This window comes from Tinamus guttatus, unplaced genomic scaffold, assembly GCF_059628265.1.
Source record: "Tinamus guttatus ecotype Peru unplaced genomic scaffold, ASM5962826v1 Tinamus_guttatus_pri_ptg000637l, whole genome shotgun sequence".
NCBI classification, from domain to species: Eukaryota; Metazoa; Chordata; class Aves; order Tinamiformes; family Tinamidae; genus Tinamus; species Tinamus guttatus.
The window spans coordinates 131,871-157,547 of NW_028289171.1; positions in this window are offsets into that span (position 1 = coordinate 131,871).

The window sequence follows — 25,677 nt, forward strand, 5'->3', positions numbered from 1 at the left end:
AGGCAAGACAAAGACTATCAAAAGTAGTACCAAAGTACTTCACTTAAAAGTAAAAGCTATGCAAGTTAACAATTCAGTGCAGCCAGGAAAACCTGCCATGTACAAAGTTCATTTAAGCTCCAAAACGTAGTTCTAGTCTGTCTTACGGAGATGCTTGCCAGCATTGGTAAAATTGATAGCCTGAATGCTGTGGACCACAAAGTTTTATACCAACGTAACTCAGAGATGACTATCATTTGCTGGTTTTTTTTTTTTTTTTTTTTTTTTTAAGTCGCAGATAAAGCAAAATCCTTCCCAGGTTAAAGAATTATGGGAGGTGTCACTCTCAATGTGCTTGGCCAGGACCAAATTGAGTTTGGCTCTAGAAGAGTATGTAAGCCGATCAGGGAAGTTAAGCTTGTTTGCAGTGTGTGTGTGCTGTTTCCATAAACACATTTTTAAACAGAAGCCCTCCATCCCATCATTTCCCTGGATGCTGTATTGCTTTGTCCTGGCCAGCAATTTAAGGCACACCACAATTTTAGCTCTGAGACACTGACCCTCTGCCCCCTCTATCCGATTTGTACATCATGGGGACACATGCCAAGCACAACATTCCCTTGACGTCAGACTTCGTCAGACAGAAAGCTTCTTCATAAACTAGAGTGATTTTATCAGCTGGGTATAGTTGTATTGATAAATTACAGATTTTAAACTTATAAATAAATAAGCTTATAAATAAACTTATAAGTTTATAAGCAAACTTATAAATAAATATAAATGTTTATAAACCATAAACATTCATAATATTTACAAATATACATAAATATATAAATTATATTTATAAAATTTATTTATAAATATAATGCACAAATTAGTGCAGAAATGTATATATGCAGTATGTAGGGTTCAGAATGTATTGCTGGTATTCACTGACTTGCAAGCCAAAAAGATTTCTGTATGTTCAAAATGCACACAACTGCATCAGACTGTGGTTTAACTAAGCCCCTGAGTTAAGAAATAGGCACAAAAAGATAGGGTAGACTTTCTCCAACACTGAACAATCCCCATGGCATGGCAATCCCCAGAAAAGCACTTTTCCCTGAGTAACTAGATGGATTTAAATTTCAAAGTCTTGAGATGGTGCTCTGCTCATTGATAATAACCAGCTTTTTGATAGACAAGATTTGTTTTAAGGTAGATCTGTTTCTCCTAGTTTAAAATCAAATAATTACAACACTGAACCAAAACATATTCCTCCCCAAAACCACTGCTTCAAAACCCGATTCTTTTAATGCTCTGTTACAATTCCACATTCCTAAGGGAGCTCACTTAAAAAGGGAAGTTTGGCAAGTTTTGTAAGCAGCAGCAAGTTATTAGATTAACTACAACTGTTTGGGTAGAACAGACAAGCTTTCAAGCACAAAAATCATTTCTGAGGTCGGAAACAGAAGCAGAAAGCTGTCAGTGTAATACAGGTAAAGAATCATTACTCAGTTTCAGCTTCATGTAAATCAAGTATAGACTGGTCAGGCCTTATTAATTCAGAATAAGAGCACTATCCTTAGAGCAAGTCTAGTCTCTGATGTAGCACCAACTACCCAGACAACAGACAGTTCAATTGCAAAAGATAGACGGATCATTTCTATTAGTGGAAAATCCTTTGCTGTCTATTTGCTTAAAGCAATCAATAAAAAAAATCAAAAATCAAAAAACTGATTGCTTAAAGCAATCAATAAAAGTACTAGTTGTATATTCCCTGATCTGTCACTTTGCAACTATTTGACCATAACAAATAACTTCCTAAACTGTGTCATCTTTCAGTTTAGACTAAAACAAGATCAGTCTGCCTCACCAAGAGTGTTTTTTGTTTTGTTTTGTTTTCCCCTGTTATTTCCTCCAGACAGTTGGGCGTTTTGTTTGATTTATTTATTTTTAATTAAAACCTAGAAAGCCTTGAGTTCATAAAAGAACTATATTTAATCAGTATATTTGAAACTACTTCACTAGTTTTCTTCAGACCTGGCTTTTCTCCTTTAAAGCTCAACAAAATACTGCCAGCTGCCTGCTTTGCGAGGCCATGAGCCAATTGCACAGAGACTGCTTTACAGAGTGAAGAAAGCTTTTATTAAAACTCTGCAATGCACAGCTCTTCCAGCATCAGGAGCCTAGTAATCCCTCAGCTGGCCCAGCTGGGAGCAAGAGCTGTAAACTGCATGCCCAGAGTGACTGTTTGTATTGCAGCAACACTAACAGGTACCTTCTAGGGAACAGGACCTGTTTTTCTAAATGCTGCATTTTCTCATGCATGAGAAAAAATAATTTTAAGATTGACCTGGAAGGTATAGCTACCTATCTTATTGAAGAAGAAAACAGATGCATTTAAATATTAAGATTCTTTATTCTTCTAATAAAGATTTTTGTGTTGTCTATATAGCGCCCCAGCAGAATTAAAACTGAAACAGAATAATAGTACACTAATTATAAGTTTCCTTATCCCAAATAAGGCATTTGGCTTTAAAAAGAAGAAAGAAAAACATACACACAGACAAAATAACTATTTCCTCCTCTCTGTAGCACTTTGGCCTATTGTCAGTGCACACTTGTCTCACTCATTTACTGACTATCATCAGTGGACTAAGCTGTAGCTTGTCAACATCTGCTGCAAACTGCATTAAAACCTACAACAGAGAAGCTAAATAAGTAATGTGATGGTCCGGTTTATGAGACTGTTCGGTTAATATTCCTTTTGATTAACAGTTTATACATGAGTAAAATCAAGACAAGAACTGAATATTAATTTTAGAACAACCGGTGAAGAGATATAATATGAGTTGAGGATAGGCCACCACAGAGAATGTGTAGAGTAAGATAAGCTAAATCTGATAACATGGTACAAAGGTGTGAAACACCCCAGGGACACATATTACCACATTTTGTTTTATGGTTACCATAATGGGATAGCCCACCTATGTAAATGTCTTTCAGAACAAGCTTCCCGTGAACAAGTCTGCCAAAATCTGGACTCTTGTTAACATGAAATTCAAAAGTCCACCAAGCTCATCTCTGCTAAACATGTCACACTGAGGTTTTATTTAGAAAGTACACTATACAGCTGATATTTTGTGTGTCACACTTTTGTTTTATGATTTCCGCTATATTGCTGCCAATTCTACAGCGAATGTTTCCTACTATTCCCACTGATACACAAATGTGTATGAGAGTCGGAACTGAAAATACGGGGTGGAACAAGCCAGATCATGTTATGGATAAGCTAAGGCATAAACAGAGCTGCGCAGTGCCATGGCAATGTTTCTCAGACAGGAATTGCTTTGTAGCAAACCTGAACTACTGCCCACCACTGCATTTCCCATAACCCACCACATTATTTTTCACATTCAGCAACCTTTACAAGTTTTCACCCCCTTAGTTAATCCCCTTTAAAAAGCAGCATAGTAAAATGAATGAAACGAGGCTTCATGGGAACACCTCTGATTAAGGCAGGATTACAGCCCTGAGTTCCCCACTCCTCTAGGTTGAGTCACACAACAGTCTGTCTACCTGTTCCCAGTATGGGTCCTGTTGTGCAGGGACAAGGATCCAGAAACGAGTCAAGTACTTGCCAGCTAATACATTTAATGTAGAAGTGAATTAAAATAAAAACAAAAACACACATGTATACAGAGGTTGCTTATTTAAATGAAACTCAGAGCTCTGTGTGTCTGTGGTACTGACACATACTGGAACGTACTGGATCCTTAAAAACAGGAGACACCATCCTAGAGCCTGAGCCTTTAAATACCTTCAAGTTTGGGGAGCCAAAATCATTATTAGCTTTGAAGAAAAAAGGACTCTGAAGGAAATTCAAAGATTTTGGTATGCCAGGCTGGCATAGGCCGTTTGTATTTCAATTCTTTTACAATCCATTCCCCCCACTTTGATTTCATACCCAACAACCAGGTTCATCCTAGTACTATCTTGGTACTTAGAACAGCAGATTGAAGAAGTCACATAATAATGCATCATTTGTATTATTTTATGTGTACACTGGATGATGTAAGACAAATGCAATACCTAATTATATAGGATTTCCTTTCCTGGAGGCGGAGGGGGCGGGGGAAGAGTTCAGTGTTGTGCTTCATTCAGATATATCTTTTCACTATCCTGGTCTAGATATTTGTTCTGTCTGATGTCTAAGCTGTATAGAAATGATGTATTAAAAAGAAAGAAATCTTGACAGTTTGTTACCCAATATTCAAGATGAATGAAACCTCGTTTCACAAAGTACTTTCAGCACTAAGCTTATCAGATCACTACTGGCTGAACTCTTGCAAGAATGAAGGCCTCCGGGCTACAAAGCAAAGTGTTTCCTGAAGTGATTAATGTCTGAGAGGAGAGAAAACCATGTACCACTTAAAATCGGAACAGAAAGTAACAAAATGAAACTCGGTTAGTTGCACTAATGCCAGTGGTGATGAATTTATGAGATAGCCTGAAGATATCAAAAATACGACTAAAAAAAGCCAAAACCAAAACAAACAAAAAAGCCTGGAAAGATGGTAAATACATTATATGATTGTATTCTTATGATTGTGTTCTAGATCAAAACTAAATTAAGTATTATGTTGAAATAGCTGATTCAAGTACTAAGGTCAGTAGAGTGACAACCAAAAATAAGCTGAATACGCACTGATTTTAGAAACCCCTTAAATTCCTGTGTGATCCCATCATTTCCTTTCCTGAGAACTTTAGAGAGGAAAACAGGATTTGCTTGTTGCCTGTAAAGACAATAAGCGGAGTTCTTTTACAGAAACTACTTTACTAAGAGATCCCTCTTTGCTCCTGGCTCTGGGCTAGCTCATGAGCCTATAGTGCAATTCAAGTCACAGCAAACTATCCTACTGTATTTTGTCCGTGATTACATAATCATATACAACATTGCACTGGTAAGAGGATGATTGTTCTGGGTTCTTAGGACAAAATTCATGTACTTTGCTCCAGACTTCCCAACTGACTTTAGAGAAGCTTATTGTAATCTGCACTTCAGTTCCATATATTGAAAGTAATGATCAAGCTCCACTTTGCGCAGTTCTAAGTCTAGTCTGTTAGACAAGTCTTGAAATCTTCTCCCTTACAAGTTACTGATTGCCATATACTACAACAAATCCCAGATGTTGTCCGAAGTGTGCAGGAACAATGTTAATCCTCCTTAATCACTTTGCTAAATAGATTCAGAGCTCCTGACAATCTCCAGAAACAAAATACTGGAATAAATCAAAAAAAAAAAAAAAGGCAAGCAATTTTAACTACATACCTTGATATTCATCTTAAAAGGTATATCCCTCTCAAGAAGAATGTGCCTACATTGCCATTTTCACTTGTATCAGAAATACACTTCTGAAGCAAATATCTTGATAATTCCCCATGAGCAGTGCTTTGGTTTACATCACGGGCTCCCTCAGATCATACAAACTGGTTTCCTTTTGGATGAGCCTAAATCAGAGGGCACACTCTGAGAGCACATTCCCTTCACCACCAATCACCTTCCAGCTCACAGGAGCAGACTGAAGCTACTCTTAATTAACAATAAATAAAACGCCCTTAGTGTGGATGCCAAGTCTCCACTACCATCACCTTGGACCATTCTCTATTTCATTGCAACATTCTCCACCATAGACATTGGGAGAGATCCTATAAATATAAGTTATTTATAAGTTACTCAGGCATACTCATTTCTTGGATAAGAGAAACAGTAGCATTTTAACAAACTTAAAAGATCTAAAAGTTAGAAAGTTTCAACCACCCACAAGATCCTTATCAGGATCTATCCAACTCAACTTCCCAGACTCTCCAACAGACAAGGCCTCCATCAAGCTTGTGGCAATGGAGCTCAGGAACTCATAGACAGTAAGCTTAGCCCCTCACCTCGGTTTTCCTTCTGAAATAAGCTGCCACCAGTAACCACGTCCACAAACGTAGGTCTGTTTTACTCCTGCCTCAGTTCCACTCCTTCCAGGGTACCAACTTCTGAAAGAAAACATAATAAAAATGAGAGCTGGACCCCATCCTCTTGCTCAGCACATTTTTCCCAGAAAGCACTCACCACAGTGCTCAGATTTGAGGAATATAGTGGAGAGCCCTCCACTACCAACTTGCCTTCTCTCCCTCACTCCTGCTTACGTCCACATTTACCCCCACTCTCAGTACTGTCCTGAGCTTGTTCACCTTGCTAATTCAGGGGACAGACATTTACTATTTTTTTCTTTCTGGGGTGGAGAAGTGACAACTAAGTTAATGCTGTGCAGATGGAGTCACACAGACCACCTCACAGCGAACCCAAGGGACCAAAGAAAACTGGAGACACAAAACACACAGCCCTAAGGAAGGTAAAGCAGACAAAACAAGTCCTCCTCTCACAAGAGAGGTTTAGTTCTCATTCTGGCTAGCCTGTAGCATTCAGCTTCACTCTCAAATACACAACCACCAAATGCTTCAGAGCCCTTTATGACTGGCAGCAATACCTCAGAGCACTCACAAGCAACACATTGCGAGCAAGACTCTCCACTGCAGGACTACCCCCTCTCAGGAAGGCTCTTAGGAGCAATACCAGCCTCAGCGGCCTGTGTCCCACCAGAAGCTGCTCTATCCCCATTTCAGTGAGCCCTCAGGGTGGCCTTCACACCTCACTTACTGGCTTTGGTTAACCCTTCCCTGGCCAGGACAGAGCCTGTACATGCTGCATCTCCACATGCTGTCATCATCATTCACTTCCTGACACCGCAGGGATCAAAACATACCTCGATTTATGGATCAATTATCATGCCAAAATAGAAGAGCTTTAGCATTTCATTGTCAGCCCAGATATTCCAACTGCTAAGAAGATTTTATAATACAACCTCTGTCAAGACTTTTTGATAGTATTCCTTCTGTGTTAATTTGGATAGACTATTACATTCCCTTTCATTCCAAAACGAGTACTTCAGATAAAGTGTAGAACTGATCCCCATGTCTGGTGATTGTTTTCCAGCACATTTTCTACCACAAAGCTTGTCTACACTGGAAATTTGTATCAAAATAAGATGGACTTGAACATAGACTGATGTGGGAACTGGAAAGCCCTATTCTCATAAGCCCATCTTTGTTTTTTTAGCTTTAGTTTACATTATTTTGGAAGTAAACCCCATTGGAGGAGCTGGGGGGGAAGCATTCCTTATGCCTGTGTGACTAGAGCAATTTTGCCACCACCGTGCAGGCCCTGTATACAGGTTTTTCTTGAAATGATAGAACAAGACAAACGGTGCGAGAGGAAAACAAGACAGAGACACAGCGAGGTGAAACAGCAAGCAAGGTCTGCATGGTTCTGGATTAAGGCCAATCTTTTGAGAATTACTCCTGATCACTTTAAAGCTTTTCCATTATTTTTACCTATGTTTGGACACAAGTTTCACAGTACCTAAACAGTTGCATGAACCCTAAGAAAATTAGTCTTAACGAGGGTACCAACATTTTTGGCCTTATCAAAATTAGCAGCACTTTGCATCATGCAAGCCTTTTGTGCATGCCCGGTTATTTCACTATTACAATCATTCTGAATATCCAAAACCATTTTTTTTTCTCTGTGAAACTAGAGAAAAGAAACCTCATCTTGCTCTTAGTTAACTCACCAGCCTCTGATCCCTGCCAGTCCCATGCTCGGAAGGTGTTTGTGTGGATAGCAAGGTAGGTAGGAAGGAGGGACACTTGTTCAAACTCTCAACCGTGAAGCAATCCCATGTGTAAACATTTGGGTCTTCAGAAATAGAGGTTTGCTTTTCCCTGGCAGCAAACAGTGCTAGTACAAACCTATAAACAGCGGCTAGTAAACAGGAAAAAAAAAGTTTTCATTGAGTGTGAAGCCTGGCTGAGAGCAACATAGTAGAATACATATTGTGCAGGGCTTTTATTTTTAAAGGAACATTTAAAACAAATGGAGGAGCTCACAAAATTAATTTGAAAAAAAGTTCAGTTGAGAGAGACTCTATTAGTAGTGCTGGATTCTGAAAAAAAGTACAGCAAGAGACTAGAGCTAAAAGATGGAGCCACATATGCTCAAAATAGGATGTCCAGCCACATGGGTTCCAACTGATGGAACAAGCTACCAAGGCAAGGTAGATTCTCCCTTCTCAGCCCTTCTAAGGCGACGCAGAATTCCTTCTGAGAGAAGCTCTGAAAGATACTCAGGCAAACACCCACATGCAAGTAAAATGTAGCAGCCTGTAGCACTCAGGATTAGCCCAGAAGTTCAGTGATCTCTTCTGTCCCAGACTCCACAGAACTGTGACTGGCACCAACTAAATTAGAAGCCGGATCAGGCTGCATAAGTTCATTAACTTAGTGAAAAGAGATCTAATGAATAAGCAACTCCGCAAACACCCAGCACAAAGATTTCTATTTGCACACTCAAAAGCTCCTCGCTCCAGCTGCTTGTCACGCAGATGGGGCCTGTCACTCACTCCTTTTTACCTCCAGCCATTGTCAGAAAACCCCTTTCTTCCAGGAGAAACCCATTATTTTGTTCTTAGGCAGAAACCTTGAAGGACTGAGAGAGGGAAAGGGAGCCTTTAGCTCAAAACAAAGGGAAATAGAGCTTCTGCCAGCAGGAGGCTAACAAGCAAATGACAATTTCTATCTCTAGGGCTGGAGCACAATCTCTGTAGGCAATGTCAAGCCCTGGGTCAGCTCGCTGCCCTGCCAGCCTTCCATGAGGAGCCAGGACGTCTGCTTGGGAAAGCAGCTCACAACATCTCCTAGCCTGGGCCGTTCAGCATGGCGCCCCTGGCACCTCCGAGACTGGCTGATGGCCTAAATAACCACAAATTACAGCTGTGCTGAAACAGTTAAGTACCAATAATGTCCTATCAGAGCATCAGGACATGCCATGTAGACTCTGTTCATCATTTAATGTTCTGCATTAATAGCCATTATATTGTAAAATATTGCAAGGCGTATGGCAGTTCAAAGTATGACTTGAATTTGTGCAGCATGTCACAAGCCTACAGAAGGTCAGAGAATTTGGATGGCTGCATTAGGGCAAGTCATTTAGCATCAGAAAGTAAGTAGCCACAGGGGGCCGTTTCTGGGAACTTTCTAACAAACTCCTACTGACTGACTGGGAGATTGACTGAGAGGCACAAGTCATTTTTTTTTTCTGCAAAGCAGCCCCATTAAATCCATCTCGGCAAAGGCAAGAAAAAAATCTTCTCCCATTGAAAACATACTAAGGGGAAAAAAAAAGACTAATTCACTCAAAAAGCGGAAGAAATGCACAGGAAGCTGCTCTAGCACATGGGCTGTACTGTATCCTGGGGACGTGTCACGTCAGAGCAAGGGTGATAACAAAGTGAACGCACAGCACGCACTATAGCACGCCAGGAAGAGGTTCCCAGGCACAGGGAAAGGTCACCATGCATGTGATTCAGCAGCCCTGGGATTCAGTAGCCTTTCTGAGAAACTGTAACTCGCATATATAACACACATATATAACATATATAACATAAGCATAAACCCATACATATAACAGAAGACAACAAAATGAGCCATCAAGTAGGTCAGAACTATTTAGCATGTATAAAACCATGTCCTATGTTGAGGTTGGGTTCTGTGATAACTCGCTGCTGGGAATTATCTCCTGTGAGTAACTATCCAGGTGATCAAGGGATGAACCTCCCACCAAATTCCAAGGGGACTGCAAGCTTTTATACTTGAAATTTAGAGGAAAAAATAGTCCTCAAGAAATGCTGCCATCAAATTCATCAAAGTGAACCAAGGAAGAGTCCTTCGTTTAGGGAACATATTCTGTATTTTCAAATGGTCTTTTAAGACCATAACCAGTTTCTTTGATACAGACAATTCCCTTTCTGCCCTGCTACCACTGCAAGGCAGCAGGTAAAAAATAGTTTTTTTGTGATAAGATCTAAAGGAATAAAAAATGCTCTTTTTTATGGAATTGACCTCTTAATGAACAAAAACAAAAAGATCATTTATTGTAAGTGATTCTCTACCAACAGCCTCCATGCCTGTTACCAATTTCAAACACTTGATGTTCCCCCTCTAGAAATGCTTTGTACTCTTTCCCACTCATTAGAACATGGCTATTGTAAATAGCACTTCCAGCATTAATGTTAAATACAGAAAGAAATACGTTCAAACCAGGTTGTGGCTCTAAGGCAAGCTGACAAAAGCCAGGAAATTTGTAAGTTAAACTTAGTCCTTAACTCACACTGTTGTGAAAACAAACATTTGGGAGTTAGCGAGTTGCCCAGGGTCAGCACAAAGTGTTAGTTTCCTGGCTTTTGTCAGCTGATGTCAAAACATCAACCTTACCTAAACACTGCATTTGCCGGCCTTAAAAATGACCTTGTGTACAGGGAAGAGGGGAAGATACAAGTGCCTTCCATCGCTACCTTCTCCAGCAAACCTGCAGAAAGCACTTTTCCCCGACTCCACAAAACAGCCCTCTGTCTGGCAGGGAATGGAGTTGCTTGCTTAGCTCATCCTTAAGAAAAAAGTCAAGACCTTCAGCACCTTCAGCGACCTGCCAAAATTTGCCTTCTCTTCCTCTCATGCATGTGAGCATCTCTTTTGGCAGGAGGTAGCTCTATCTACCCAATGTTTTAATTAATTCATGTTAATTTGTCCCCGCTGGGAGGGTTGAGGCCATGGCAGGATCCTCTGGCACCAGGACAGGTGCCCAGCTCCAGGGAAGGCCTCAGGGCTGTGGCGCCTGCGGCCCAGCACAGGCACCGCAGCCAGCCCGGCAGCGCCCCACGAGCCTCCAGGGCTCCCACCAAGGGGAACAGCTTGAAAAACGTTCCTTTGATTCTAAAAATAAAACTGTTCTGATGAACGTTGACTTGCCAGACACTATTATCATTCAATTTTCTCAAACGGAAAAAATGGAGATTTTGGGAGGGAGAAATAGAACTTGCCTAGGAAAATACTCACTTTTCCAGGAATATCTTATCTTGGGGTATTTTATATATACATATGCATATGTATATGTATATACATAAACACACACACATATAAACATATATATATATATACACACACACACGTGCATATATATAATCATTGGGGTCCACTACTCATCCCTACTGCAAGAAGGTGACAGCCAATCCCTGCATTGCTCATGAGCAGAAGGGAAATATATCTAGGCCTACATCCTTTTATTTTACAAGATGCACTTACTACAAAAGTTGCAGCATCTTAACTGGAATATTAATTAAAAGAAGTTAATTAAACAGCTTCGAACCTCTATCATTAAAAATATACTTTAAGCTGTATTTAAACTAATTCCTGATGTATTTTAATTTAAAGTTGTATTTTAACTAATTCCTGAACCAGTTCAGCTAAGAAAATTTTTCTTAATCCAGTGCAGGTCTCATCCACAACACCCCTAGGACACAATAAATATTTAAATATACGACAAATATTTTATCTGCCTCAGGACACTGACAGGAACACAGGTGATCAACTTTGTGCATTCTGAGAGAAAACAGGTTCATCAACTCCATGCTCAAGTGTCAACCTATTATTGCATGACACCTAGTCTTTAAAGGAATACATCTTTTATAACCTAAGAGAATAAGGCGGAGGCTCTTCACGGAATTAAATGTTCCATACTTCTAATTAGAAGGAGAGAAATTGCAGGGTCATTTATAGAGGTCTTAATAATTTATTTCATTTTCAGGACAGATACACCTGTGCTCTATAATTTTCAGCCACATGCTAGCCAAAGTGAGAGTCTTTTTGTTTGTTCGTGCTATACACTTTCTCTCTGCTTAATTCTTTATTTATTTTGGCACCTGCCAATCTGGGGGAAAATAAATAACAAAGGCATATTAGGCTTTGAAAGTATCAGAATGGAAAATAGGATTTTGCTTTCCCTTTGTATTTTGTTTTGTTTTGTTTTTCTCTTCACACAAGCCATTATGCTTTAAAGCAATGCAAATTTATGAATTCTTCAACTTCTATTTTCCTAATTCATTGGCACTTTTCAGGGAAAACAAACAAAACAAAACAAAGCTTCCCCTCCGCAAAACAATGATTCGTTCAGAAAACCACTAAGACACCACAGTGAAGACACCACAACTTTCACTCAGTTATCGCTCATTTGGTGTTTGAGGTGAAAAAAGAAAGCCCCTTCTCCTTTAGGTGCAGAGTCTGAATTAGGGACGATATGGCCTAAGCACACACCACATCAAAGCAGAGACTGCCATTAACTGCAGAGACATTTATTTAAACAGCAGTTTCTCCTGGGCAAACTACCACGAGAAGGCCTCGAGAGGCACATGGAGGCAATACAGGGAATTCCACTATTCCCACCCTCCAACCTTCTCTCCTGGGCATAGGACCAACAGCAAGAAAATAAAACAGTCGCCAAATATAGCACGATGGGCTTTCTCCTCCTTAATTGCCTTTAAAATTCCCAGGCGAATAAAGGGACCCCACACAGCCTTTCTATGCTACATATTAGCACTGGTTCATCTGAGTGACGAACCTCAGAAAATAAAGCTTCATAATGGAGCTGCTGACACAGCAAAGACCAACCCTGTATAACTAAATGGTCTGAGAGCAGCGATTCCCGGGATCATCTGGAGGAGAGGCATCTTCCCTTTCAAAGCCCGGCTTTTGTATTGCTCACACTCCTACACGCTGCTCGGTGCCAAACTATTTGCTATTCTTTGGAGGCTTGTGCAGCTTCCTACATCAGATGGAATTTACCTTCATGTAATTATTTGTTCTGGAAGCTTTGATCTCTACTTCCCTTGTAACTGCAATGTAGTCACACTTTGAACTACAAGAAAGTACCAATTTAAGGCTCTTGCTGCAAACATCATAATGGTTAATCCTAACAAAAAGGTGTTAATTGGGCTCCTGGTGATTCTAAGCCGCAGTCACAATAGCTTCTAACATTTGTTTACCACTGCTGCATTTCCCCCACATTCCAGGAAAAGTCCATTAGATTTGATAACATTTTAAGCAGGCTTCTGTCTCTCTCTCTCTATATATATATATATATATGTATATGTATTTAAGACTGTATTGCAGTTTAAGGTAGTATACTTCATCCTCATCCTCACTGGAGGAGTAGTTCTGTCCCAACCAGATGCGATGAAAGACTCCTAGCTTCAGAAGAAGCTGTAGGAGACTGTCTACTCATGGTTAACAAAAAGTAAAAAATTCAGATGACACCAAAACTCCTTCTGAAGCACAATAAAGTATGAGATGAAAGCTGTCTCTTCATATAGTACATTCATGCAAACCCTTGGCCCCTCAGAGGTTTCATGGCAGCATGCAGGAGCATTACCCTGTTTCACTTCTGGCCCCCTGTCCTGCTCAGCCATCTAAGAAATCCAAACTGGTTTAAAACTGCTTAAAAATGCTTGAAGACCATAGCTTAAGCTGAAAAACAAGCAAAGGAACAAACAAACAAAAAACCTCTGCTCATCATTTTGGACTGCACTGTTAGATATTCAAGAGTTTTTATTTTATTCATTTATTTTTATAACAATGCCAGGATAGAAAACATCTTTCCAAAACAAAAACAAGCTGCAGTCGTGATGCCTCAAAGGAGGGCTGTATATTTTATTTGTCTAGCATATGAAAAGCCTAGTATGCCTTTAAGCACTCGCTATGCAGACAAGCCTATGGAGCTTCCCAATGGAAATTTAGACCTCTTTGCTTTTTGCCTTACACAGAGAGTGTCCTTACTTTTAACATAACCACAGAATCCTTCTCACAGGCAAATATCTGGAGCGGGGAGGAATAGATGTATTTGCTTATTTAAGTAAAGACACTGGGAACCGATTATGGGGGGCCCTGAGGCTATTTCTTAGTGGAATGACCAAAGGCCCAGACAGGAAGGTAATTGCAGGGCTCAGTTTACATGTTGCTGAGTGCAGAGTATTCAGCTGTTCAGCGGAAGATGACGACTTCTTTTAACCCAAAAGTTAAGCACAAAAATGGCAGGCAATAGCAATCCCCGGCTACGCTATTCTGACCTCTTTGGGACTTGAGCAGCCTCAGTGACCACCAAATCCACCTCCCGCTTGCGTGTTTGGTATTCTCACAGATTATTAAAATATTTGTGTTTACTTTTGATAGACCAGGCCTTTCCACTTACCAGCTCTCCTGAGGTAGCGTTTCCTGTTCTTTCTCTGAGATTAGAGCACTTCAGACTCAAACACCCTTCAAAAAAACTCTTTACAAAAGCCAGGAGGGCCCTGTTTGACTGACTGGAGACATCTCTTGAACCCTGGTTTAACTTTTCATTCCTGCCAGTGAACAGGGCTGTAAATTCCCCCCGAACAATCACTGTCAAGGTGCTTGTCCCCATCAGGGAGGAGTGGAAGAGTCCGCCCAGCCTCCTCGTGGAGGGCCCATCGTCTCTCTCTGACCCTCATGGCCCATTGCCAAAGCCTTCCGCTCTGTCCCCTGGAGAAGGAAGCTACATATCTTTATTCCCTGTATAATTTCTGTAGAAGGGGCCATACTACAAAATGCCACTCTGTTGCTCTCCTGCTCACAAAATTGATTGAATTAACACAAAATTCAAATTATTGAAACACAGACAAAATTTTATTATGGCCCCATTTCAATGTGCTTCATAAGCAGGCGGATTCAAAAAGGGAATACCAGGTTTGAGAGAAGAAGCAGTGTGCGGGAAGCTGGGTGCGAATGAGGTGACCTGTGCACAGGACCCAGGCAGGGAAAAACGCATCATTTTTTCTTCCTCAGTTGCAGGCTAGGGCTCCCCGATGCTCTGCATATTCAACCCAGGAACACCAACTAATAGTTTTCTCCCAGAAAGTTGCTCCACAACAAGGCACACGCACTTGGCTACAAGCTGCTCTCCCAGGGTCACAGCGAGATGGCAGCCCTGAATACACCACTACAAAGGTTTGTGTTGGAAAAACATTTGTTTTTCTCTTTTCACGTTTGTTTTGCATGACTTCCTACAATTTCCTGAATACAATCTAGACCCTTGGCAGTTGCAATCCACAGGCTGAGGCTTTGAATAATTTATTTGTAAAATATATAGTAATCTCACTTTATCACAATGCTGTCTATGAGTAAGGGGCAGGGGTGAAAGAGCCACTCAATTTCCCAGCATTGTTAACATTTACAGTCTACACATTTCACATCTGGGGAAGCTGACAGTAACTCTGAAAACTTTTTGTTCTCACAGTTATAACTTGAATCTGTGCCTTCTTTTTCTGTCTCCTACAGGCTCCTTTTTGCTCAGCTTTCTTCCTTTTATTAGATATTAGATTAGATAACTAAACATTAAATCATGGGATTTAATCATGGAATTTGATTATGTGAAGGTTGGTAGGGGTTTTTTTTTTTCTTTTTTTTTTGAGGGAGGATATTATTTATTTTAATTGACTTTGAAATTGGAAAGCTTTTAGAAACCATACAATATCTTCTCAGCTCTATCCCTTTCCAGGACATTTACAGCACGCCTTCTTAGGAAAACAAAGGGTTTTACAACAGCAACTTGATCCAATAAATCATAAATCACAACTAAAGATTATATTTCAGGATTATAGCTACGGCAGATGACACGCCAAGGTTTAATACCTTTGATTTCAAAGGGCAATTCCTTCCTGGGAGAACAGGTTCCTGCGTATTTCACATAGGCATCCCCTTGGCAAGGCAAATGTCTATAAAAAGTCAGTGATAGCATTTTCCTTTCACCTGAGCACTTCAAGGTAAATGCTTGAAGTTCACAGCTCATATTTAAGAATGGACAAGAAGAAGGGAAATTAAAATTGTGTGATTTTCTGGAGTAGAGTGGAAGAGACAGAGACAAATTTTTTGTTCTTATCACTCTGTGAAAATCAAAATGAGCAAACAATTTCAGTTGTGTTTTGCCAGTGGGTTTTCTTTGCTGAAGAACAGGCTTCTAGAAGCAATGCTCCATCTTCAGTTTCTTAACTTGTTTTACTATAATTGATAGCTAATAGTCCAAAGAAATCACATGTTTTATGGCTGGCTGTAACATAATAAAGACTCTCACAATCTTTAATAGCTCATCCTCCCAGGATATCTACAAAAGTAGGAATTTGAGGCAGGAAACTGAGGTCCAAAGACAGTGAACAATAGCTTATGGTAACTTGTTAAGATAGTGGAAAAAAATTATTGTACAGAATCAGTTCAGCAAAACACACACTTGAACTAGATTACATTCTGATTCTTCCTTGTAGGTTCTTCAGCATTTGCAGTACTGAGATTTCTTCATGCAAAAATGCCAGTCCTAACTTTAGTTTTAATTATTGTTGGTTTGTTTACTAAGTCAATCTGGAGTAACACTTTCCACATCTGAGTCAGCAGTTAACAAGGACATAACCAGTTACAAAGACAGTGGAACTGTTTTCAAATTCCTAGCAGTCTTAGCACTCTGTATGTTACCCAGAAAATACACTGTCAGCCATGGCAGGAACCTCAGGACTACAGCCCACTCCCTGTGGGACTCCAGTCTTTGCGTGTCTCCTAACCCCAATTCCCAGAGTCGTCTCAGGCAGCTGTGGAGGCTGAGGCTACCAGGCCTAGTGCTGCCTCAACGGCAAATGTTGCCCTAGGACAAGTCTGGATATAACGCCACAATTCCTTTAGCATGCCTTTTCTATCAGCACCCTCCAAGGAGCTCAGAAGTTTCTTTCTCATGCAAAATCCTGACCCTAGTTGTCCAACAAAACTGAGGTGTGCCCAGAGGACCAGTAGGCCTTCTGATCTAGCGCTTTCTCAAAGCCGAATGTGGTCCTAGAACCAATCTGAATATATTGCTACATTTCCTGTCTCTCTAGTAGTTCAATATCTCCTAACCTACCCAGAATTCTCAGAGTAATCTGGGAAGATCTAGAACTTGGTCAACAGCCTCGTGCCAGCTCAAAGATAAAGGTCCTTCTAGAAAAGGCCTGGATATACCATGACAATTCCTTTGGCATGTCCTTTCTAGGCCCACTAAATATGGAGCTCTAGGCTCTCATTCTTTAATCCAACAATACCCTACTCCTTAACCTCGTTGTCAGTGAAATCTCAGATGGGCCTGGACACCGAGGCAATCAGGTGCTGGCTCATGGTCATATGTTCTCCTAGAACCAACAGCGCTGCCCTTCCTTTGCCATACCATTTCTATGCCCCAATGGGTTTCTAATCTTTTTCTCTCACTTAACTCTAATCCTAGGTGCAAACAAGTCCAAGGTAGGTCTGGAGGCTGAAGCTACCAACCTGGTATATGCTGAAAGACAAATGTTGTTCAAGGATTAATGTAGATATAGGGCTACCATTCTTTTGCCCTGCCCTTTTTAGCCCCACGCCCATGGGGATCTAGGCTTTATCTCTCTCTCTTAACCCTAAAGCTAGCACTGAGAATAACCTCAAGAGGCTGTGGAAGCCACCAGAACTTTTTCAGGCTCAACAGCAAATGTTATCCCAGAATTAATCTGGATATAATGCTTCCTTTCCTTTGGAATACCATTTCTAGCCCCATGTCCCATAGTTATTCTCTTAACCCTAACTCTAACTCAGGCAAATCTCAGGTAGAGCCAGAGGCTGAGATCACCAAGCCTGCTGTTGGCTCAAAGACTTATGGTGTCCTAGAACCAACCTGAATATACCATTACATGTTCTTCAGCCTGCCCTTTCTACCCCCTGCAACCCATGGAGCTTTACATGTTCTCTTCTCCTTAAAACAACAGTAGCTCACAGAAAAATCTCAAGCAGCTCTGGAGGCCACCAGGCCTAATGCTGACTAAACAGCACATGCTCTCCTAGGAGCAATCTGGACATAGTGCTACACTTCCTTTGGCACATCTTTGTGAGCCCTACACCCCACTGAGGCTCTAGGCTTTCTCTCTCTCTCTCTCTCAATCCTAAGCCTATTCTTAACCCTAACCCTAGCTGTCTGGTTAGGGGCCTGAGGCTGAGGCCACCAAGACTGCTGTTGGCTCATAGCAAAATGCTGTCCTAGAATCAATGTGGATAAAACTCAACCTTTCCTTTGGTATACTCTTTTAGCTCTGTGTCTCATAGGGCTCTAGCCTTTCTCTCTCTCTTAATCCTAACCGTAACCCTAGCCCCATAAAGCATACGGCAAGGAAAAAGAAAATTTCCCCACAGTTGAATGAATGCTGCCCTTCCCCAAATGCAATGGCTTTTTTAATTATTATTATTTCCTGTTATGATCTTCTAAACTTCCAGATCCCCCGGAACAATTTACAGGCACATTCCACAGGCAATACCCGAAATGTTTATTGACAGGCAAGTACTAAGCAACTAGTTCCCATTGTCTCTATCTGCAAAAGACTTCCCCTCAGGGCTCTCACAGGGAGCAGCGTGTCCCTTTCCACAACCTGCCTGCCGAGAGCAATGCTCGGGAAACCGACCACTTCCCAAGGCTCATAGATCTTTCTGTTTATTCCCGACAGTTTTGTTTGCTGTGAAAAGGGAACAAATACACATTCTTAAGATGAGGATTCCCAATTCATGAATGGGCCTTTAGAAATGTGCCAGCTGCATAATCTAAAAATAGCTCAGGTGCTCATGGGAAAATGTTACCTGCTAAGCTCTGAGTAAGCCAGAGAGACAATTGCCCAATAGGGGCCTACCAGCTGCTCTGAGAGCAAGCACTCTGATACCACAGAGGTTTGCAAGTGAATCCTCCCAAAAGGAGACACTTAAAGTAGATTTGTTAGGCTGTTTCTATCTGTTGCTGGGATAGCCATCAGTGCACCAATTTCTTTAAATTTCTCATCTGCATGACCTAGTACACCTTCATTGGATCCTGGAACTTACCATGCCAGGATCCTAATGGTCAGCTGTATAGCACCTGTCTTAAAGCAGGTCTCATTTGGGTGAGTTAATATTGCCTGATTGACCCCAACAGCTTTCTTATCTGCCATGCCAACTCACTGACTCCTTTCTGTCCTTCTTGTATATTGTATACGGCTTGGACAAACCTTTCCTCTCCTCGCAACTTACGCAGCCGTGAGCACACGGGAATGCTTATACTAGCAAAGCTTACAGATGTAGTTCACAACACATTTTCATGCTGGCAAAGCTGGTTCAGAAGTTCTCATTTGCTGTTTTCCAGAGCTGTTCATTTCTCAGCCAAGCTACAGTTCTGCATGCCCTCAGTCATGCCAAGGAACAGTCCATGGAACCATTTCAGTTACCTGGTTTGCAGCAGACCCACAAGCAGTTCTGTTAAAAGGGATGGCTGCAGAGCAGGATGGAGATGATTAACTGGGGAGGAGGAAGAGAGATTTCTTCAGCCGACTTTGCAGTTGAAGAAAACATATCATGGAACAACATGCCCAGATAGGAAAGCAATCCTGCTTTTTTTTCCGTGATCTCCTCTCCTGCAGATTATCACCCCACCCATATCCATAACAGGAGCCAGCATAGCTACACAGACATGTAGGACATCACAGAATGATCAGTTTAACTACTGCTAGAGGCCTCAGATCAGATCAGTTCTTAGGAAATCTCTTTGATAAGAGAAGGATTCTTTCCAGACCACCATTGCCAGGCATCTAGTTTGAAGATTGTGTGACTTCTTGAGACAAAAGACTTTTGTATCTACTTTCAAGCTCCCCTACACCTACAAATACTCAGAGGATTCATCAGCCCTATTCTGTATAAAAGAATTGCACCAACACAGCAAAACCTGACCAGATGACAGTGCCAGATCAGTTCAGAAATGACTAACAACAGCTTAAAAACAAGGGCAGTATACCCTTGCCCAGAACCTCTGCATATCCCCATCAGAACTGCACGTCTTTGGCCGCTAAGGTCCTGACATCCCAGATAAAAGTCCATTTTAACACACAGTTTGATACACTGTGTTCAAGCACACACAGATGGCATGAGACCTTCAGCAGGTGTTGTGCAGTATATTTAGGAATGCATATAAATCCCACCTCTCCCAAACTCACCAACCTCACTAAACACATGCTAACCAAATGTGTACAGCACGTGCAATGCCAGCGGCAGCTTCAGGTGGCATCGGGCCTCCCCTTATGCTTATGGTTATGTCTGAGGATTACAGCACAGAAATACTGCAGTCCCACATAAGTAACATGGTTGCTAGAGCAAGAGAACAAAATCACAGTATGGCAAAACCTCTATTGACTTCAGTAGAGTCAGGATATAAACCAGTCATTAAAAATAGTTTGCTTTTCCTCAGACTTTGGTTTGACCCAAAGCTTCATGAACCAGGCTATGTGGGCAGACAAGCTAAGAAAATAACAGTACGAAGGAGAAATAAAATCTGGATAGACTGGACAGCTCTTGAAGTAATACTGTATTTCTGTGCATGAAACCTATACATTTACCAAAAAAAAAATTATACTTCAAAAAACTGAGCAAAATTAACAATTAACTTCTTTTTATGAGTCATATGCTTACTGGCAGATAATTTATGATTTATAAGCATGAAAATGCTGCATTGCAAGAAAAGCCCTGCACTTTGTAAAAAAATGCCCAGTAAAAACCCTCTGTTGTGAAAGGAATTAACATGACAACACATTTATTTGACACCAGAAGGAACTGAGATAGCACAGCGATATAAAAGCCAGAACAGAACTGTTACAAGCCTTTGGCCCCCAACTGACTCTCTAGAACTACCTGGATCATTAGAGATTAATACATGAGTCTTCTGAGAGCTGCCTGTTCAGGTACAGAACTTCACAAAGAAAGTAAAAGAGAATATTACAAGACAGTAGGCAATTATTCATCAATGCAAGAAAGGAAAGTACTCACATTTAAATAATGCTTAAGTTTTTCCAAAAAGTTTCAGGGGAAGCAATGATGTGGATAAAGCAAATAACACATCAATAATCTCACTCAACGGACAATGAAGTTCCCAAAAAGGGAACAAAGGATCTGCAGAACATAAGCTTTATATTATATATATTATAGCCATATATCAGCTCTGAATACTGGATAACAGGGGTCCATTCTAAAGTAAGCAGTTGTTAAACTAACACTGAAGGGGCGAGGTACAGTATGGTAATGGAAAGAGAGTATAGAAGAAGAAACATGGCTCAAGGTAACAGCTGCTGAGCAGATAAGCCACTTGCAGGAAAGATCCCAGATCACCCAGTGGCTGTTCTAGTATACTCCATGGGTAAAAAAATCCCAGAGTCTGTGATAAATGAAGCACCCTTCAGGAGAACAAGGGGGCAAAATGCCTTTAAAATAATCCCAGACAATTTTGTTCTACCTCTGCTACTTCAAGACATTGTGAAATCAAGTGTTTTACCACAAGAGACACAAAGATCTTCAATGTGTTTGCTGCAACATGGCAAGAGAGGCTTAGTTGTTTGCCTTAGTGACAGACTTGTGAACTGACTTTTTGGCTAATTTCAACAAAATAAATACTATTAAATGAAACTTCCAAGTACACTCTGCCTAGTCCAAATGCAATAATACTCTCTGCATCCCTCTCATTTCCTGGCATCCAGGGAAGCCAGGTGCCCACTAAAACAAGCAAGAGCCTGTTGCTGCATGTCTTACGCAGTCAAGGAGAGGGAAGAAAACCCCGTCCGGGCGGACGATGGCTAACTAGAAATCAGAGGGCAGGCAGAGAACACTCACATGGACATGAGGGATATTCCTCTTTAGGATTAGCCTGATGAGCTGCAGTGATTAGAGCCCCTGTGAGCTTAGCAAAATATTATCCCCTGAGCTCTGAGCTTCTCACTGGCCGTTTCCTGTTGTGGCAGCTGATGACTACTGCTTTCCGTGTCTCCCTCGGGTTTTGCTCCTGCCACGCGTTACGGAAATCTGCACGGACAACCCCACTATACCCACTTCACACACCTCCCCTCTCCCTCGCCAAGCGCGTATGAAGTCAGACAGCAGTCAAGAGCATCACCATGCGCTTCAGATCTCCGCAGTCACGGCAAGACAAGCCTTTTCTGCAGCCGCCAGTCTCGCTTCCCTAAAGCGGAGATGTTGTCCTGCTGCTTTTTACTGCTAAAGTAGCGTCTGAGCATTGCCCAAAACAGCACGCAAACAAATTTGAACAAAACAAACAAAAAGTCTGGCGATCTGCAAGACAAGTTCCTCCAGACAGTAGACTTTATTTTGAGCACAGGATATTTCAGTTTAAATGAGGCAGATGTGGTGAGGTTCCTAATAAGGTATTTCACCGGGAGCAAGCAGAGCGTGTTTCTGATAAACACCACAAATGGTTTCCCACGGTGAAACTGCTTTTACCCACATTCTTAAATTCCTTCCTGCTGGTGATCATGAAGGGCAACAGGCTACTTGTCCAGAGCGTGGCCAGGAAGTGGTTGAAGTGTGTGCCCTGGATACATTTAATTTTTAGCGTCTAGCTGAAGAAAAATTTGTGATGATCCATATGAGGATAATGCTGGAGACAGTCGTACTACAACCTAAAGCATTACAGATTTCACTTGGCGCTATTCAGTGGGAAACTGAAATCAAATACAGTAGCAGGGCAATCTGTCAAATAAAACTTGTATCACGGAGCAGCAAAACCCACTTAAAAAAAACATAAGCCAGCAGCATATGAAACAAATGACGTTTTCATTTAGTTCATTCCTCATGTTTTAAGGATATGGAATCTAATGCATAAGATCCATTATTATAAATCAGAGAAACTACAAGAGGCAATGTCTCTGGTTAACTTTGCACATTTACCAGCGCTCATTTTGCAAGTTTACTTTCTTCCCCACCGCTTATCTCTCAATCACATCTGTCTTAGTAAAAATGACATAATGGGAAATTGTTACATGTTTGAAAAATTTGTAAAAGAATCACTGGCTAAAGAATTAAGCATTGTGTTTCCTACATTCCACAGATAATGACCAAGCTTTGCCACTAAAAATACATTTTTCAGGGGTGACATATTAAACTGCATCAGGTGACTTGGAAGAAAGAGCGGACTACGTAATAAGCTGGATGTTTACAAAAACAACAACAGTTTACCATTTAAAGTCACTTCTGGTGAATCTACTGTGTGATTTTTGCACGAAAATGTCTGTAAGAAATTTGGGTTGAAATTTCTCAGGTTTAACTGGAGAGAATATGATAAACAATTATGGACTTGTGTAAAGATCCATTTTGCCAATTCTGATGAGTCAAAGCCTTGATAAAAATGATGGCATTTTATTTACTCTTTTTGTTTAGAAAAGAAGTGGTTCTGTTAGCTTTGTTTTGGCAACCTGAAGATGTAGAGTTTTACTTGCATTCCCTGCTGTTTTTAACCCTGTTAAAAACCCTCACTGCCTGCCAGCCCTCAGTCAAACTTTACCACTTCAGAAAAGGCAGAGGAACACATAAACTGCCTTTGGACAAAAACCCAGGCAGATCATGCTTTAACTTAGTAGGCAGGGGTGTAAAATGTGCAGCCTGAAAGTGGTCCCCCTTGGAAAGCTGGAGAGGTGGGGGCAGCAATCTCTTCAGCTACTGCAACCAAACAGACAGGAACAAGGGTCATTTTCCCTCACCTCCACATCACCCCCTTTCATATATTTTATTCCATTATTGCGACCCAATTTTACAATATAATTTGTGGGACTTAACTTGAGGCTAAACTCCTAACATGGTCATATTCAACTGTCGAAGTGCCAGAGCCAGGCATCAGCTCTCCTCATTCTGTTTTAATCGCCCTGGCTCCCTCCAGGCCTGCAATGCTTTGGCAGGTCATCCATTCGGTGTGAACACATGTATCACACATAAGATGTCTCACATGAGAGCATGCGCTTCTCATAGCTTTTCTTGTATTGAACCTGTTTTTACTGTATTATTTGATATCAGAGAAAAAAAAACATTTAGGAAGTACAAATCATTAACTATAGGTCCATCAATATTGTGTGGCAAGGTGCCAGTCTAAAGCGAGCTAGAACCCAAGGACACATTAGTTTGTACTGCTGCATGATTAGCAACACATCGCTTTTCAGTTTTGCATTCCAAATTGATACACATCAGATTTTAGTGTGAGTTAGCAAAAAGGAGAAAAAAAAAGGGGGGGGGAGGGGGAAGCGTGGGGGGGATGCGAATAACAACAGAACAAGGGATGCTCTCTGCCTTGTTCTGTCCTTCAGTTGTACAGAATGGAGCGCAGCGGTGTTAATGAAGGTGGAACATAAGTGCCCTGTCTCCAGGGGGGGATGGATCCCACTGCCTGCAGGACAGCATGTGACATCAGTGGTAGAACAAGGTTCAGAATGGCCATTGTGATCCCTGGAGAGCGTCACGGTTTCAGAAATCTTTTCCTTTTAAAATTAGAGGGAATGTTTGATAGAAGGATAGAGCAGAACATACATACTGCCAGCGACACTGCTCAGGGCACTCACCCAGGCTGTCCAGACTGCAATTTTTGGTACACACCATCTCTAGGTCTCCACTGGGCTTCTGTCTAGCTTGAATGTGCCTCTTCTCTCAGCTACTACATATCCCTCTCTTCCTGTCACCTTTCAAGGCAGGGTATGCAAAGAAAAGCATCATCACATGCATATTCTTAATTTCTTTCCATGATCCTAACCCCACAGCAGAAAATAAAATCTTTAGTCTAGATAAAGTAGAGTCAGTCATTTAATTTTGCCCCTCTCCCTACCCCTCTCCCAAAGTCCTCCTGTGAGGACTCTCTTCCCTAGTCATAGCTTCATTGAAGCTCACAGGTTTCTTAACGTTTTCAACAAATCAGCATTTTACAATTAAAACATTTGTATGATGGGAAGATTTTTCAATCCAGCCCTAGCAAGACTTTTTTCCGAGAAAGGCAGAAGTTTATCTTTACATTCTGATGATCTGTCATGCATATAAAGTCTTACAGGCTGGGTGTGTAAGTCTTGAAGTTAAATCCTGGCTTTCTCTTATACAGCAACAGAATAGAAAGGAAAGACAGACATGTAGAGCTGTCACATGTGAGACTTCTCAAGACTTCTGAAGCAATGGACTGTCACAAAAGGGCCACAGATGCTTTAGGATCCTGTGGCCCTGAAACACTCCTTAAACTAACTGGTTTTCAGTGACCCAAATAGCCAAACCTGAGAAGATCAATTAATTCCTTTACTATGTATAATCATCATTCTGACTACAGGCTCCTTACAGTTCCAGTAAAGTTAACTTCTTCTTTATTTACAAGTTATCAGAAACAACTGGACTAGACACAGTCACCCTGAATGTAACTTGTGTAGAGCAGCTGGAGGCAGTACAGTCGGTGGAGTACTGGAGGCAGAGTTTTACAGTGCGTCAAAGCATGCACCGCTGCCAGGTGCTAGTGGAACTCGGCTTTTTTTGCCATGCTGAATACGTGAATTGCCCTGCACAGACTGGAAATTGCCTGAATTCCTGTAGAGAATCACAAAATTGAACAAAATAGGCCTGAAAGCAATTGGAAGGGGTCATCTCATCCATCCCCCTGCCCCAAGGCAGGCTCAGCTTTACCTAAACCATTCCTGACAGATGTTTGTCTAACCTGTTTTTAAAAACATACAGCAACAGAGATTCCACAGCCTCCCTAGCCAGTCAAAATAAGAATTTTCTCTGATTTCCCACACCCTAGATCAACAGATGGACCCACTCACTTAAAGTACAAGGTGGAGTGGGTATCAACTTTTAAACCCACCATGAACATGATTTCACTTCTTGAATTCAAGCCTTGTATCTTCCCAG